The 18,000-nt window shown below is 41.8% G+C and overlaps 1 protein-coding gene and 1 long non-coding RNA gene across 2 annotated transcripts in view; one reads left to right on the top strand and one right to left on the bottom strand.

Moving 5' to 3' along the window:
* The window catches only part of CNTRL (centriolin), a 136,831-nt gene extending 136,128 nt beyond the window's left edge, over positions 1-703 (bottom strand). The window contains exon 1 of the mRNA XM_025282345.2: positions 510-703. The gene's annotated coding sequence lies outside the window, so the exon portion shown is untranslated. The remainder of the gene's footprint in view (positions 1-509) is intronic.
* Positions 3-17,439, top strand: LOC102400847. Its single transcript, XR_006550196.1, has 7 exons — positions 3-138; positions 3,105-3,231; positions 8,134-8,271; positions 10,666-10,814; positions 11,374-11,446; positions 13,323-13,457; positions 15,659-17,439. It is a non-coding gene; the product is annotated as an uncharacterized LOC102400847 (long non-coding RNA).
* The last annotated feature ends 561 nt before the right edge of the window (positions 17,440-18,000 follow it).

The raw sequence follows: 18,000 nt of genomic DNA, 5'->3' as shown, positions 1-18,000 counted from the left end.
TACTCATCACGCAGTCAAAGTTTCCTTTTGCTTAGCTGGACAGACAGTTACAAGAGTTTGCTTGTGGGAGAACATCTGAGCATAACAGTTACCCCTGAAAGTCCATATGTTGACAAGATTACACACTGCAATTATGTGGTAAGTTCAGTATCTTACTCGCATCTAGTCCCCTACTTGCAACATTTTCTTTACTTATGGAAATAATCCTTTAAATGATTCCTTACCCAACACACAGCACTTGTTGTTGTTGTCGTTTAGTTGCTAAGTTGTGTCCGACTCTTTGTGACCCCATGGACTGTAGCCCTCCAGGCTCCTGTCTCCATGGGGTTTCCCAGGCAAGAATACTGGAATGGATCGCTATTTCCTTCTCCAGGGGATCTTCCCGACCCGGGGATTGAACCCCCCCTCTCCTGAATTGTCAGGTGGATTCTGTACTGCTGAGCCACCAGGGAAGCCCCAGCACTGGGCAGTATCCAGTGGATATTTAGCAAATAAATGGATGAACTTACATCATGCCTTAGAGTCCACAGAGCACGTTCACAAACATCTTCTCCACAGAGTCTCATGACGCCTTTTTGAGCTCAGCAGACAGTGAAACAGCCTGGAGAGGCTGAGTGACCTGCCATATTCACAGGTAGTTAGTAGTTTTAGGATTTCCTTCAAGATCTTCTGACTTCTAGACAGATCTTTCTTCCAGGGCACAATGCCCAGGGTTTGATCAGAGCCTGCGTTCAGTGCCCAGACTAGTCAGTGACCTCAGCAATGTTTTATGGCCAAGCAGAGCATTACCGAGCATTGGACTGCTAAGCCTTGCCAACATTTCTCAAGAACACACCATGTTTACAAAGGGAAGAGTTTAAGTCCTATGCTCAAGGACAGATACAGTGATTCCAAGCATTTTTCATAGCTTTTCAAAATATACACTAGCAAGGATGGCAACATGATATACTGGAAAAGTCGTGAGCTTTGAGTCAACAAGATCAAGGTTCCCCTGCCTCGATAAATCTGCGTTTAGAAGCGAACCTTTGAATACAAACGATTCCAAACTATCTTTCTTTCAGTAACTGATAACATCTTGTTTACTAAGCCCTTTGTTGGAATAAGCAATAACCTTATTGATTCCGAGAGAGGTACCTTTTAATCTAACGGGACAGTTTACATCTGTGAGCTTCAATTTCTGTAACTACTAAGTGGGGTTAGTAAAGCCTCAATATACAGCTGTGAGGATTGAATGTGTTCAAGTACGTGTACCTAATGTATAGAAGATGCTTGATGAACATCAATTCTCTTCCGTTTTATCACCTTCCTAGTTCGTAGCTCAGCATTAGACCCACTCTGAGGCACATTTGTTGCTGTGTATTTTTAGATTTCCTCTAAGGGCAGAATTGTCGGAGAAGGCAATGGCACCCCACTCCAGTGTTCTTGCCTGGAGAATCCCAGGGACGGGGGAGCCTGGTGGGCTGCCATCTATGGGGTCGCAGAGAGTCGGACACGACTGAAGCGACTTAGCAGCAGCAGCAGCAGCAAGGGCAGAATTGTACACTTTGGCACACAGAGGAAACTCCCAGGTTCATCTTACCAACTTCTAAACCATGTGACCCAACACACGGTCCCTGCAGCCTGTGCGCTGGTCCACTGTCTTGTCACAGGAAAGCAGCAGCAGCAGGAGTGTCGGACCCACTCTGCCTAAATGCTGCAGAAAAGTGAGGTAGCCAGCTCCAGGCGAGCCACAGATACTCTCCCAGCCGGAGTTCCTCTTGAATGACTGTTTAATCTCACACTAAGATACTTTCTTTTTCAGTTAATTTTAGATCTGCTGCTGCTGCTAATCTCTGCATAGAGTAGAGTCAAACGAACTTGGTTGGTTAGAGTTAACCCCTTTAGTTATCCTTATAGGTATACAAAGGGTGACTGTCCAGTTAAATTACTGGCTAATTACTTTGTATTAGATGAACACGTATTTGGGAATAGCCTCAATGAAATGCTAAAATGCAGTGTTCTCTGGGAATAAATTAAAACATAATTCAATCTACATTCAGCAACAAACTTTTAAGTGCAACCAATCCCAAACTATCTTCCTTTCAGTGACTGATGACACCATCATGTTTATTAAGCCATTCGTTGGAATAAGCAATAACCTTACTGACTTTTAGAAGAGGGTACCTTTTAAGCTAACGCATAAAATTAAAGTTTCTTGCTCACTCCAGGGAAGTTATATGACTGAAAATACTAGAGTTCTGGTGAGTTGAGTGTATTAATTAATTGGAAAAGTGATAAAGAGGGGAGCAGAAAATAGGGGCATGGTTTGGGAAACTACATGGTTACCCATGAAAGCTGCAGCCATGAATCTCTCTTTGCTCACCTGCCCTTTCCCCCTCCTATCCCCTGTTGCTGCTGCTGCTGCTAAGTCACTTCAGTCGTGTCCGACTCTGTACGACCCCATAGACGGCAGCCCACCAGGCTCCCCCGTCCCTGGGATTCTCCAGGCAAGAACACTGGAGTGGGTTGCCATTTCCTTCTCCAATGCATGAAAGTGAAAAGTGAAAGTGAAGTCGCTCAGTCATATCCTCTAATAACCCATAATAACTTCTTTTGGGTGCCACAGGTCATGGTCACAAATTTTGATAAGGAGTCAACCCTTCTTATCAAAAATAATTCATTGAGTATCCTTATGCCCTCTGTGCTCTGCTCTATCCTGAGTGGAACAATAAACTAGAGGATGTCATCTGATTCAGAATCTAGAAACTAGGGCTGGTAAGGACCATGAGGGGTAGCCAGTATTTACTTATTCATTCATTCATTCAACTGCTCAAAGGATATCTTATTAGTTAATGCATTGCATAAAGCTCCAAGAAAGGAGAGTGTAAATTGTTTTCTAGGAACTTCCATATCAATGTTATATGCCTAAAGCCTTAGCTGTTGAACAGCGTGTATCTGTAGATACATGAGGTGAAAACTAGGGAAATCAAGAAAGGCTGGGAAAACTGGAGAATTAGATTTTAATATTCAGTCAGTGAATGACTTGAACAGTATCCGTAAGTCAATTGTTTCTTGTAATAGCCACCGAATATTGTTTTTGAGGGAGCAATTTTCTTTCTGAACAGACGCTTCAGTCTTTAGATAACGATGAGCCTGGCTGTGGAATAGGTGGTGGCAGCAGCAATGCTGACGTCCACCGAGCAGGACTCACTGTCCTCACCCATGGACATGCAGACGGCGCCCAACAAGACGGTGAGTAACAGTTCTCAACCAAGTCACGTGAAGATGCTTTTTATGAAAACACGCTACCTTTTCTGGACCCACATTGATTCTCCCTCTAAATCCTCACTGCTCCCACAGCATGATTTTTAAAACTAACTCAAACTTTTAACATTTTATTGTGGTAAGAACATTTAGCATGAACTTTTCCCTAATAATAAATTAAGTGTACAAAGCATTATTTTTTCTTTTTAATTTACTTTTTTATTGAAGGATAATTGCTTTATAGAATTTTGTTGTTTCCTGTCAAACCTCAGTATGAATCAGCCATAGGTATACATATATTCCCTCCCTTTTTGAACCTCCCTCCCATCTCTGACCCCATCCCACCCCTCTGGATTGATACAGAGCCCCTGTTTGAGTTTCCTAATCCATACAGAAATTTCCCATTGGCTATCTATTTTGCATATGGTAACGTAAGTTTCCATGTTACTCTTTCCATGCATCTCACCCTCTCCTCCCCTCTCCCCATGTCCATAAGTCTGTTCTCTATGTCTGTTTCTCCATTGCTGCCCGGTGAATAATTCTTCAGTACCATTTTTCTAGATTCTTTACATATGTGTTAGAATATGATATTTATCTTTCTCTTTCTGACTCACTTCACTCTGTATAATAGGTTCTAGGTTCATCCACCTCATCAGAACTGACTCAAATGTGTTCCTTTTTGTGGCTGAGTAATATTCCATTGTGTCTATATACCACAACTTCTTTATCCATTCATCTGTTGATGGACATCCAGGTTGCTTCCATGTTCTAGCTATTGTAAATAGTGCTGCAATGAACAACGGGATACATGTGTCTCTTTCAATTTTGGTTTCCTCAGGGTATATGCCTAGGAGTGGGATTGCTGGGTCACATGGTGGTTTAATTCCTAGTTTTTTTTTTTAAGAAATATCCATACCGTCTTCCATAGTGGCTGTATCAATTTACACTCCCACTAACAGTGCAACAGTGTTCCCTTTTCTCCACACCCCCTCCAGCATTTATTGTTTGTAGACTTTTTGATGATGGCGATGTTTACTCCTTGGAAGGAAAGTAATGACCAACCTAGATAGCATATTCAAAAGCAGAGACGTTACTTTGCCAACAAAGGTCCGTCTAGTCAAGGCTATGGTTTTTCAAGTAGTCATGTATGGATGTGAGAGTTGGACTGTGAAGAAAGCTGAGCACCAAAGAATTGATGCTTTTGAACTGTGGTGTTGGAGAAGACTCTTGAGAGTCCCTTGGACTGCAAGGCGATCCAACCAGTCCATTCTGAAGGAGATCAGCCCTGGGATTTCTTTGGAAGGAATGATGCTAAAGCTGAAACTCCAGTACTTTGGCCACCTCATGCGAAGAGTTGACTCATTGGAAAAGACTCTGATGCTGGGAGGGATTGGGGGCAGGAGGAGAAGGGGATGACAGAGGATGAGATGGCTGGATGGCATCACTGACTTGATGGACGTGAGTTTAAGTGAACTCTGGGAGTTGGTGATGGACGGGGAGGCCTGGCGTGCTGCCATTCATGGGGTCGCAAAGAGTCGGACACGACTGAGCGACTGAACTGAACTGATTCTGACCGGTGTGAGGTGATATCTCATTGTGGTTTTGATTTGCATTTCTCTAATAATAAGTGATGTTGAGCATATTTTCATGTGTTTGTTAGCCATCTGTATGTCTTCTTTGGAGAAATGTCTGTTTAGATCTTTTTCCTACTTTCTGATTGGGTTGTTTGTTTTTCTGGCATTGAGTTGTGTGCTTATACATTTTGGAAATTAATCCTTTGCCAGTTGTTTCATTTGTTATTATTTTCTCCCATTCTCAGGGTTGTCTTTTCACCTTGTCTATAGTTTCCTTTGCTATGCAAAAGCTTTTAAGTTTAATCAAGCCCCATTTGTTTACATTTGTTTTTATTTCCACTACTCTAGGAGGTGGGTCATAGAGGCTCTTGCTTTGATTTATGTCATTGAGTGTTCTGCCTATGCTTTCCTCTATGAGTTTTATAGTTTCTTGTCTTACATTTAGGTCTTTAATCCATTTTGAGTTTATATTTGTGTATGATATTAGGAAGTGTTCTAATTTCATTCTTTTACATGTAGCTGTCCAGTTTTCCCAGCACCATTTTATTAAAGAGGCTGTCTTTGCCCCATTGTATATACATACAATGAATATATTTGGACTTGATTGACTATTTCCTTTTCCATGTTGGGGAAATTTTCAACTATAATCTCTTCAGAAAAATTTATCATACCCTTTCTTTTCCTCTCTTCTTCTGGGACCCCTATTATTCGAATGTTGGTGCATTTGGTATTGTCCCAGAGGTCTCTGCAAGTATCCTCAGTTCTGTTCATTCTTTTTACTTTATTCTGCTCTTCAGAAGTTATTTCCACCATTTTACCTTCCAGCTCACTGATTTGTTCTTATGCTTCAGATAATTCTGCTATTGATTCCTTCTATTTTTAATTTCAGTAACTGTGTTGTTTGTCTCTGTATGTTTATTCTTTAATTCTTCTAGGTCTTTGTTAACTGATTCTTGAATTTCTCCATTTTGTTTTCAAGGTTTTTGATCATCTTTACTATCATTATTCTGAATTCTTTTTCAGGTAGTTTTCCTATTTCCTCTTCATGAATTTGGACTTTCCTTCATTTGTGTAGTATTTCTCTGTCTTTTCATTATTTTTTTTTAAGTTATTGTGTTTGAGGTCTCCTTTTCCAATTCAAGGTTGAATTCTTTCTTCCTTTTGGTTTCTGCCTTCCTAAGGTTGGTCCAGTTGTTTGTGTAAGCTTTGGATAGGGTGAGATTTGTGCTGAGTTTTTGTTTTTTTGTTTGTTTTTCCTCTGATGGGCAAGGCTGAGTGAGGTGATAATTTTGTCTGCTGATATTTGAGTTTGTATTTTTGTTTCGTTTGTTGTTTGGATGAGGCATGCTGCACAGGGTGCTACTGGTGGTTGGGTGATGCCGGGTCTTGTGTTCAAGTGGTCTCCATTGTGTGAGTTCTCACTATTTGATGCTCCCTAGGGTTAGTTCTCTGTTAATCTAGGGTCTTGGAGTCAGTGCTCCCACTCCAAAGCCTCAAGGCTTGATCTCTTTTCGAATCAAGCTTCTTCATGTACCAGAGAATTCCTTATAAAGCCTTTTGCATGTTTGAATCACTGTTTCATACTTAAAATATACACTGGTCCCAGTTTCCAGAATCCCAAGAGAGCAGAGGAAAACATGGCTTTTCCTGAAAGAACTGGGCACAAACTTACAAAACATTGTTGTTGCCTAGAGGTACAGTGTTGCACAGCAGCTCTCTAGAGCTTATTCATCTCACTTAATTGAAACGTTATTCTCATTGATTAGTAACACTCTATTTCCCCCTCCCCTGAAAGTGAAAAGGAAAGCCACTCAGTTGTGTCTGACTCTTTGTGACCCCATGGACTATACAGTCCATGGAATTCTCCAGGCCAGAATACTGGAGTGTGTAGCTGTTCCCTTCTCCAGGGGATCTTCCTAACCCAGGGATTGAACCCAGGTCTCCTGCATTACAGGCAGATTCTTTACCAGCTGAGCCACCAGGGAAGCCCTTTCCCCTAGCACCTGACAACTACCATTTCACTCTTTGATTCTATGAATTTGATTGTTTAGATACTTCATTAAGTAGAATCATACTATTTGTCTTCTTTCATTTAGCATAGTATCCTCAAGGTTCATCCATGTTGTTGCATAATGCAGAATTTTCCCTCTCTTTTAGTGAATAGTAATTCAGTGCATATATATATATATATACACATACATACATATATATAATAAAGAAAATTTGTATATATACACACAATGGAATATTATGTGTTTGTATACATATTTATGTACATTTCCTTTATTCATCTGTTAATGGACATTTAGGCTGTTCATACATGTTGGCTATTGTGAATAGTGCTGCAGTAAACACAGAGTGCTAATATCTTTTTGAGACCCAGATTTCAATTTTTGGATAATTACCCAGAAATAGGACTCGGAGAAGGCAACGACACCCCACTCCAGTACTTTTGCCTAGAAAATCCCATGGACGGAGGAGCCTGGTGGGCTGCAGTCCATGGGGTCGCTAGAGTTGGACACGACTGAGCGACTTCACTTTCACTTTTCACTTTCATGCATTGGAGAAGGAAATGGCAACCCACTCCAGTGTTCTTGCCTGGAGAATCCCAGGGACGGGAAGCCTGGTGGGCTGCCATCTATGGGGTCGCACAGAGTTGGACACGACTAAAGCAACACAGCAGCAGAAGTAGAATTGCTGGGTCATATGGTAGTACTATTTTTACTTTTCTGAGGAACTTCCATACTGTTTCTCAAGTAGCTGCATCATTTTGCATTCCCACCAACAGTGTGCAAATGTTCTTTTTTCTCCAGATCCTCTCCAACACTTATTGTCTTTTTTTTTTAATAAGAGCCATTTTGATAGGTATTAGGTGATATTGTGGTTTTGCATTGATAATTAGTGACTTGGAGTGTTTTTTTATTCATGTTGGCCATTTTTATGTCTTTCTATGGATAGGGACTGGACTTTACCGATCTTTTGTTCCCAAGCTGCAAGACAGAAGGCACTCACTAAACCTGTTTTAAAGAGACGAATAAAACAACCTTAAAAATGCATGCATTCACAGATTTTTGTCTTGTACTTGTAATTCTTGAGGTAATACTTCTGCAAAGAGCAGATAATGTGTGCCACCAAGAACTCTGCTCACTCTACGCATGTGCACGCCTATACAGAAGGAGTATATAGATCAGAATTGTTGTGGGAGCTGGGACATGCTCTCTGATAAAATGTGCTCAGTCTAATTCTCTAAACTGATAATTTATGTAATTTGATGGAAGTATTTATTCTGGGGCATGTTCTCTCTATTTTGTTACAGATGGATCATTTAAGAAAATTCTCCAATCAAGAAGAAATTTGAAAGAGAAAATTGAAAATCTAGGTGGTTCAAAGATTCGTGTTGTTTTCAGAGTTATAATGGAATAAGCCAGGATCTGCTGCATTCTAACCGATTGATGTAAGGCAGTTGAAAAAGATCTGTGGGCACTTCCAACTTTTACTTTCCACAGGGGTAAAGCAGAATGATAAATTAATCACTAGTTATTTAGCACAGTCTTGATCTAAAGGAAATAAGTTACCAGTATGGCCTTTCTCTATAATTAGAGTTAGTTATTAATTGTCTCATAGATTTTACTCTCTATCAGAGTAACTGGTACGCAGTTAAATGCATGGCTTCCATTAAATTCTTGCAAAAGCTAGGTATGATGGACTTCAGGATGAAATAATAATCAGTTCAGTTCAGTTGCTCAGTCATATCTGACTCTTCCTAACTCCGTGGACTGCAGCATGCCAGGCTTCCCTGTTCATCACCAACTCCCGGAGCTTGCTCAAACTCAAGTCCATTGAGTCCTTGATACTTTGTAGCTACTGTTCTACAGCAACAGCACTGCTGAAACTTCCAACTCATTGACTTCACTACTTTTTATTCTTCATTAGCCCTCTCAGGAGAAGGCAATGGCATCCCACTCCAGTACTCTTGCCTGGAAAATCCCATGGACGGAAGAGCCTGAATTCCGGCTGCAGTCCATGGGGTCACTGAGGGTCGGACACGACTGAGTGACTTCCCTTTCACTTTTCACTTTCATGCACTGAAGAAGGAAATGGCAACCCACTCCAGTGTTCTTGCCTGGAGAATCCCAGGGACGGAGGAGCCTGGTGGGCTGCCGCCTATGGGGTCGCACAGAGTCAGACACGACTGAAGCGACTTAGCAGCAGCAGCAGCATGGGTTATTACCATTCTGCTCCTTGATTTTTATACTTAATATATTTTAGACACTTTAAATCAAGAATTTTATTTTTCTATTTAGATATAACAAAAATTAAATGTTTGGTAAAATTCCTTAAAATTTTTAATTAAAAGTTGAATGACATACTTTAACAAATCACTCTATTGTATATTATGTTACCCTATCTTTTTATATTTCTAATTTAGATGTATCAAACACATACATAAGAATTGCAAGCAGAATTTGCTTGGAAAATTGGTTATAGAATGTATATCATGTTCCTCAAAGGTATTCTAAAACTTTACTTTTAATTGCCTTAAGAAATTTTAAATTATCCGAGCCTGACAGATAAATGGTCTGTCAGTCTTCCAAGGACTCCCTGGTAATTAAGGAGAGCACTGACATTTGGTCACAGTTAACTTGGTTGATCACTGAGTTGGTTTTCCCCTCAGCACTTAGAAGAATTAATGATCTTTGCAGAATAGTACTAATTCACTTGGCTTCCCTGGTGGCTCAGTGGTAAACAATCCACCTCCCAGTGCAGGAGACCCAAGTTTGATCCCTGGGTCCAGAAGGTCCCCACTCCAGGATTCTTACTTGGAAAATCCGACGGACAGAGGAGCCTGGCTGGCTACAGTTCATGGGGCCACAAAACAGTGGACATGACTTAGCAACTAAACAATAATAACAACTTTACTCACCTTAAACTTTTACTAAGCAAGTAGTTTAGGGTGGTCTGGGCTTTGCATTTCTACATAATTATTTGAGTCTTTCTAGACAACTGCTTTGTAATAAACACTCTAACAATATATCATCCATTTTGGTATGTATTAAAGTACTGTAAATACTCCGAAGCTACTTATCTAACAAATAAAAGGAGGTGTTATTTTCCTCACATAATGAACACACACTGTGAAACGCTGATGATCTGTAGGCCTTGGGAAGCAGTCAGTTTCTATTCAGTTATTGTGACCTGCCTGATGCACAACAGCCTCCTTTATGCCATTTCCCTAAAACCATGGTAGGTCTCCTTGACCTACCATGCAGAGTCTATGCAGATTAAGACACCCTCAGCAGTGCTCTTGCTTACAGCTCCAGCTTATCTGCCAGCAACCCTCGCCACCATGCCTCCACTGTGCACTTTCTGTATCATCAGTACCTGCTCTTTGCAGTCTTCATACTCTTTCCTTGAAGTCCTTTCTTAATCAACACCCACCTCGCCCCTGGTGATCTGCATTTCACATTTAACAACCCAGCTCAGACACTGACCTCTCCAAAAAGTGGCCCCAAAGAATTAAATACTTCTCTGCATTCTCATTACAGTCTGTACACGCTAATATTGAAGCCCTTATTACCCTCCGTGATAACGTGTTTGTTTACCTATTTCTCTCCTTTTATTGAGTGAATTCCTTCAAGGCAGACCCTCTATTATTTATTCCCATACTCGGTCTTAGGACTGTACTATGCACATGATAGACACTTAGGAAATGTCCTTGGAAAAGATAACTAACCAATGGACTCTGGTGTTATGAAAATTCCTTCTGTTTCAGCTCTTTTGTGTACTCTACTTTTCTTAGTAGGGTTCACTGAATGTAATTTAATTTTTATTTGCTAATTTACCACAGTCCTGTCAATGTATGGCAATGAAAACAAAAAGAGGGCCTATAGTCTAGGCTAAACCAGTTCACTCGGGCTGCTATACGAGCATACCACAGACTGGCTTACAGACAACAGAGATCCACTTCTATCAGTCATGGAGCCTGGGAAGTCCAAGGTCAAGTTACCAGCAAATCCAGTGTCCGACGAGAGACTGCTTTCTGGTTCATGCACGGCTGTCTTTCATTCCAGCCCCTCATGGCAGAGGGACAAGGGAATTCCCAGGGGTCTTTTTTCTAAGGGCACTAATCTCATTCATGAGAGTTTTACCCTCATGACCTAATCATCTCCCAAAGACCACACCTCCAAGTAACAGCACTTTGGGAATTAAATTTCAACGTATGAATTTGGGGGTGGGCATTCAGTCTATGGCAAACCATATGTATCTGCCTGATCTAAACAATTTTGACCTGCACAAACAGCACTTTCAAGTGGTTCAACCTAATAGATATTCAGGTGATTGGTCTGAATATGTAAGAGGACCTTGTCAGCCTCTTCTTGTCTTAACTTCATTCCCACCTGTGGCCACTGATTTAGCTTTGTCTGTGGTTTGCCTAAAGACCCCATATGGGAAAAGCACAAATATTCTAATTCATAGGAGAGCATGTTAAATTGATTCCAAGTTAATCAAGAATCACCTATGTTTGATGGCTTTGAAATATTTTATTTTCCATCAGGCATCAGCTAGAGTTGATACTACCTGATTTTCTAACACCTGGGAAATTCAAGCTGTTGGTGTTTCAAATAAAGGTAAGCAGCTAGAGGGATATACTGAATTAGGGGGCAGTTCGTTCATCACGTTTTTCATTTTATCAACAGTTCAACCAGGACTTTGGCAATAATATATTTTAGACTCTCATCCAAACCTAGAATAAAAAGAAATATCTATGTATTTGGACATACTTTGTTTATTTAAAGCTTTTACAGGCCAGCCATCATGTTGTGAGCAATGATTTCAAGTTCCAGCTTTCCTAAAATCTTTCTGATTTGCTGGGGAGTTGAGGTAGGGGATTAAAAACAAGTCTCATTACTGAGTTCTCCCCCAAGTTATGGGTAACAGTACACACCCATACCATTTGTAAAATTATTTTTAAAGAAAATTTATTTGATTTTTCATAAGTCAATATTTTCACCCAATAAATGGGTTCCATAATAATTAATGACTTTTTTGCTACATTGAAAAACAGGATTGGGACAGACTGTTAAAAAATATCTATGCAACTGGGTAACCAGAACACTAACAGCAGCAACACAAGAGCAACAATCTGATAAAGTTAAGAGGATATTAAGTTCATCATTAAAAACAAAAAAGTAAGCACAGTAGTGTATCACAAAGAAAAATAGCAAAGGTAGCTTGACAGGAAGTGATGTGAGATAGGGCTGAGGTGGCTGAGTTATGAAGACTATGAAGTACACAGACGTCTGGACGAGCCGGGCCAGACTGAACCAAGAGGGAAATGCCATAGTGCTGTCCTTCTCATCTGTTTGCTGCATCCAGCCGGTTCATGTGCTTTGTGTTCAGCTGCGCTTATGTGGTAGCAAAAACTTTAAAGTGCTAGGGGGAAAGTGCATATGAATCAGTGGGAGACACTGCTACCCTTCCCTTACTTATCAGTCATTATGAGCGCAGCAACATTCAGTCCTATAGCTACATGTGGTGGGTGTGCTGTGCTGTGCTTAGTCGCTCAGTCACATCCAGCTCTTTGTGACACCATGGACTGTAGCCCAGCAGGCTCCTCTGTCCATGGGGGTTTTCCAGGCAAGAATACTGCAGTGGGTTGCCGTGCTGTCCTCCAGCAGATCTTCCCAACCCTGGGATTGAACCGAGGTCCCCTGCATTGCAGACAGATTCTTTACCATCAGAGACACGAGGAAAACCCATATGTTGTGGGTATATGTTTCTACCACAGTGCCTCAATGTAAATTACTCTAGAGCTAATGGAAGTGACTCCATGTTCTTTTCTGCTTTCTTTGTTGTTTGTTTCTATAAGTTCATGAACTATTGGTATAACTATAAACTCGGACTATATATTTGATGAGATTAAAAAAATAACCATTGTTTTTGAGGGTGGGGTTTTTAAAAAGGAAGTTATTGTTTTAGAGACATAAATAAATGGAAATGTTTATAAATAAAATAATATGCTGCTGCGATTTGCTTCAGAATAATTCAGGGAGTGCTAGATGAGGTGGGAATAGAGGGGAAAAAACTGACCATGAGTTGATCATCACAGAAGCCGGGTAGTAGACCATTCTCTCTACTTTTTATATAGGCTTGAACTTTTCTGTAACAAAAAGTTTTTTTAACTTTACAGGTAATCATAATACTCTTCTGAAATCTTGTATGTTTGTTTAGGTCTTTCAGACTAGAGGGAAGATTTTGCTTGTCTCGTTCACCACTGTTATCTGCTTTGGACAGTATGCGGGCTGGCCCTTGGCAGACTCTCAATATATTAATTGATGAGGGGGGAAAAAGTCACTAAGTAGAACTTTCAGGAGGAGAGAGAAAAAAGGAAACTCAGTTCGTGTTTTTCTTCTCCTCCAAATAAAGAACACATAAGAATTTTAGAGAAGGGAAAGCCCTCCGGGAGGGCCGCAGCACACCTCTGTGCCCTGCCGCCCCTCGCAGGTCTGCGCACGGCTGATGCACTGCGGTGTACAAAGATGTACAAAGATGATTTCCCGGCCATGAACAACAGCGTTACGAGAGTCCATGAAAAGGGCCAATCTCCAGCACGAAAACTCCGGGAGCTTGAGTGAGTAGGTAAGTGTGGCAGGAGAAGCAACGGCTGGGAAGCCTGATGGTGAAAGCCCCGCACGTGGTTCACTTCACCAAGTGCAGGCTGCCCCGCGCACCGGGGGTGGAGAGGGCGAGGGGAGGCACGAAAGACTCAGACTGTATGTGACTCACGTACCGCCGCGAAAGCTTAAGTGGAGGTTCTGGAGAGGGTCAATTCATATTTCTGTTGAGAATGATGGGAGGCGAGAAAAGTCTTCCTTCCGTAAATCGACAGAAACTCTTAAGAGGCTGGTGGTTGTCAGTGGTGGGGATGGACTAGGAGTATGTGAAATATCTGCTTACTGGGTAAGAGGTTTTATTTCAAAGCAATGAAAATATTTTGGAAGTAGATAAACGTGGAGGTTGCAGAACATTGTCAGTGTACTAAATGTCACTGAATTGTTCACTTTGAAATGGTTAATTTTCTGTTAGTGAATTTCACCTCAATACAGAAACTACAGAAACGGTAGTGTTGGAGCCAGGAGTGGAAGGCGGCCCCTCTGTAAAAATAGGAAGGTTGGCAGATAAAATCATCAGTGAGTTGATGGCATAGCTAAAACTAGAACCTTGGTCTTTTGATTTCCAGGACCATACTCTTTTTACTAAAAAATAAAGAAAAAAGGTTCCAAATGCTCCGGACCAACAAATCGGCCTTAAATTAATTGTGCTACGAATTGCAGTGCAGGGCAGGGCCGTGTGATGGACTGGGAGACAGGCTGACATGTGTGCACTGCTATGAGCAAAACAGATAACTGATGAGAGCCGCTGCACAGCACAGGGTGCTCGGCTCAGCGCCGGGTGGTGGCCTCGATGGGAAGGAAGTCCAAAAAAGAGGGGATATATGTGTATCACTGAGTGCCTTTGCTGTACAGCAGAAACTAACATGTTTAAAAGCAACTATATTCCAATAAAAATTAATTAAACAATCTCAGTGTGTTAAAAATGAATATGTAATACAGGAATTAAAATCCCAAATTCTAGTCTATAATGCTCACTTAGTTAACACCAGTTTGTTTTCTCAGAGCACCACTTACAGCCATTTTCTAAGCAAAACTTCCATGGGCCCCAAGCCCAAGCTCTGATAGAGCTTTTACTTTCCTGTGAATTATTTATCTCAAGTTTATCATAACACATTTAAAATGATGCTTGTGTACTTAATGTCTGTCTCTCTCACTAATGTCTAACAGGGGACTTACTTAAGGTCAGATTCTGTCCTGAACTTTCTATCAGAACTAATCTATCTAATTCTTGCCACAGCCCTATGAAGCAGGTGGCTTATCTGCTCCCCCTTCATAGATAAGGAATCTGAGGCACAAAGTGATGAGGTAATTTGCCTGAGGTCAAACAGCTAATAGAGTCAGGACCCAGCGCAGCCTGATTCCTGAGCCCACGTTCTGACGCTGCCTGGGAGCGGTGACTGTGTTCACTTCCTCAGCACCGGGCACGCACTACATATCTGTCGAATAAGTGCATGATTTGGACTCTAGCTTAGCAATCTCTCATATTAGGCTGTGTGGTCCTGAGCAAGTCACTTGACCTCTCTGAATTTAACTTTTATAGTAGCCTCCATGCTGAGAGTCATAAAAACCCAAATAAGTTTATGGATGTGAAAACAACTTGAACAAAAATGAATTTTTAAATACAAGTGTAGAGGATGACAAAATAAATATGTTTCATAAATTACGTTCTTCTAAATACTTCATCTGGAGAAGGCAATGGCACCCCACTCCAGTACTTCATCTAAAGACTAATTTGTTTAGTGCATATTGGCAGAAAACTTCACTTTTTTCCTCTTAAAATCAAGGTCTTAAACTGAAATATTTAAGTATATTTCTTTATGAACTCTGCCTTCTGCTAGAAGGGAATTCTCTGTATTTCCCAAAATAATAATCTTTCATAGATCTGAGCATCCCATCCTCAGTATTCCTGAATAGCAAAGGCAAAAGATGAAAACTCGGTGTCAGAGACTGCTAGCTAACCAGAATTAATTCTTTCTTTGCTCCTTATTATCAAAACCTGAATTTTAGATTCACATTTTAGATTTTTCACAATCTTAGATTTACATTGCTGCCCTGTTTCCCTTGGATTTGAGTACAGCCAAGTCCCAGGTCTCCAAGGAAATGTAAATTGTATGAGTCTCTCTCTTTTTTTTTTGGCTTCTTTTTTGTTTATAACCCTCAACTCAGAAACAATTGTTGGAGCTCCAGCAGCCATCTTGGATCACGAGGTAACATTGAGGATGGAAGCTAGCATGGTGGAACAAAATTATAACAGCCCCTGCTTTTGATGGCATGTGGATCTGCCATTCCAGCCTTGGCTTTCTATTATGTGGGAAATAAATAAATGCGTATTTCATTTAAGCAATAGTTATTTTAGTTGTCTGCTATATATAGCAGCACCTAATTCTAATTAACATAAATTCATTTTTCTTCACCTTGTTTCCCCGTCATAATACTCATCGCAGGTTGGTATTAACTGCTTATTTGATGATCAATCTTCAGTGCTCGACCCAAGCTCCTTCTCTGGTTCCCCATGGCTACTTCACGCCTGGCTCAGTGTCTGGCACATTTTAGGCATTCAGTAAGCATTTGTGGAATGAAGGACTGTAGAAGCGCCTAAACCTCCACCTCGCACCTCTTTTCCCTTTCCTTCTTCCTTTAGAGCTCATCCCAGCTGCCAACCACTTCCGTCCGATTGAGCCACTGTTTATCTCTTCCCATCCCTAAAGCAAACCCAGCCTCCCCTCTACACCATCCAAGCACCTCATCCCCCACCATCCCCTCCATCTCCACGCAGTTCTCTTCTCCAAGCTAGGGATGGCTGGATGCACTCTGCCAGTTACAAGGATGGAGAAGCTGACTCTTAAAAGGAGGCAGGAGGGCTGGGTGCCAATGCAGACCTTCTTGCCAAGCACATGACACTAGATTCCACGTGGCCCTGCGGGTTTGGGTTCCTACGGCGCTGAGGGAATTTTGAGAGGTAATTCCCTACCTAAATCAGGACCTTACAGCTTCTTGAGGTGCCCCTTAGCCATGGCCTAGGCCTGGACTCCATGGGAGGGGCCCTCCTCACAGGGCAGAGTTCATCCTCAACCTTGCCCAATCCCCGTGGTCTCAGCCCCGGAGTCTGTCTCCAGGACCTGGTGCAGTAGCTGCTGAGATGAGGAAACCTGCCCAGGGAAGGGCAGAGGCTGCCGAGGTGTCCATCTCAACCTGCTTTGCCTCCTCCTCTGAAAGAGGAGAAAAGAGTTTTTAACAGCCCTCACCCCATATATATACCCTATGGTATATGTAACTTAATTCTAATCTTTGGATAGCTGGCTCCTCCCTGGTCTGGTAAACTTAATACTCTGCTCTATTTCTTTTTTTTTACCTAGAGGTGGTCTTTTTTTTTTTTTTTTAAACTATGGCAAAATATACATAACATAATGTTTACCATTTTAATTATGCACAAGTACACAACTCGATGGCATTCACATTCACAATATATTCACAATGTTATGGAACCATCACCACCATTTATACCCCAGACTTTCTCATCATCCACAACAAAAACCCTGACCTACAGACAGCGTCTCTACCTCTCCGTCTGTTTCCTTATCAGGGACTCCGCTTACACTTGACTGTTCTCTGGCCTTGGCCTTGTCGCTGATCCTACCTGTATGCCTGGCCTCCTGAGGAACGCATCCCAGGACTGCCCTGGCTCTTGTAACATCATTTCACTGGACTCCTGATACTGGCTGCCTCTCTGCTCTTGTCCCTTTTGGAAAGGACCCTATAGATACCGGCTGCTAAAAGGGGTGCTCCCTAAGCATCAAGAGTTTAGGACATTGTCTGTCCCACCCTTGGGAGCTGACCTACCTTCAGGTCATAACCCTGACAATCTACATCCACTGTAGGTAATGAGACTGCTCTGTCTTTCTAACCACCATCTCCTTCCAAATACTCAGTACCTCATCCTTCTCCTCTGGGTTTTAATCCCTTCACCCCTACTCTCCCAACCTAATTTTACCCGTTCCCGTTATCCTAGTCCTCAGTCCTTCTGTATCTTTGGAACTTCTCTAACCTTCCTGGAGTCAAGACCAGCATTTCAGCGTTGCCTATTGTATAGCCTTTTAAACCTTTCTCACCATCTTGGCGATCTCTGTCACTCTGCCGGTGCCTGCCCTGTGTTGTTCGAGGAGGCCTCCGTGTGATGTGCTGAGACTTGCCCTTGGGGTCAGATGTGAGTTCTTTCCTGGCTTAGCTGCTCCAGAACCGGCTCTGTGGGCCTGAAGCCTATGCAGCAGAGCAGGGCCTGGCACTCTGCAGGGCCCCACGCTAAGTTTGGGGCTCTGTTGTTCCTGTCTTGAAATTATTAATAATTTTATCTTTTGAACTTGTTTTTTGTTGTTGTTTTGGTTTGGTTTCTTTTTCCTTGCCGCACACAGGCTTCTCTGGTTGTCATGCAGGGGCTTGGTTGCCATATACAGGAATCTAAGTTCCCCAATCAGGGATCAAGTCTATGTCCCCTGCACTGGACGGCAGAT

This window comes from Bubalus bubalis, chromosome 3, assembly GCF_019923935.1.
Source record: "Bubalus bubalis isolate 160015118507 breed Murrah chromosome 3, NDDB_SH_1, whole genome shotgun sequence".
NCBI lineage: Eukaryota > Metazoa > Chordata > Mammalia > Artiodactyla > Bovidae > Bubalus > Bubalus bubalis.
The sequence above is the reverse complement of the archived record's forward strand: the minus strand, read 5'-3'. Positions and strand labels throughout refer to the sequence as shown.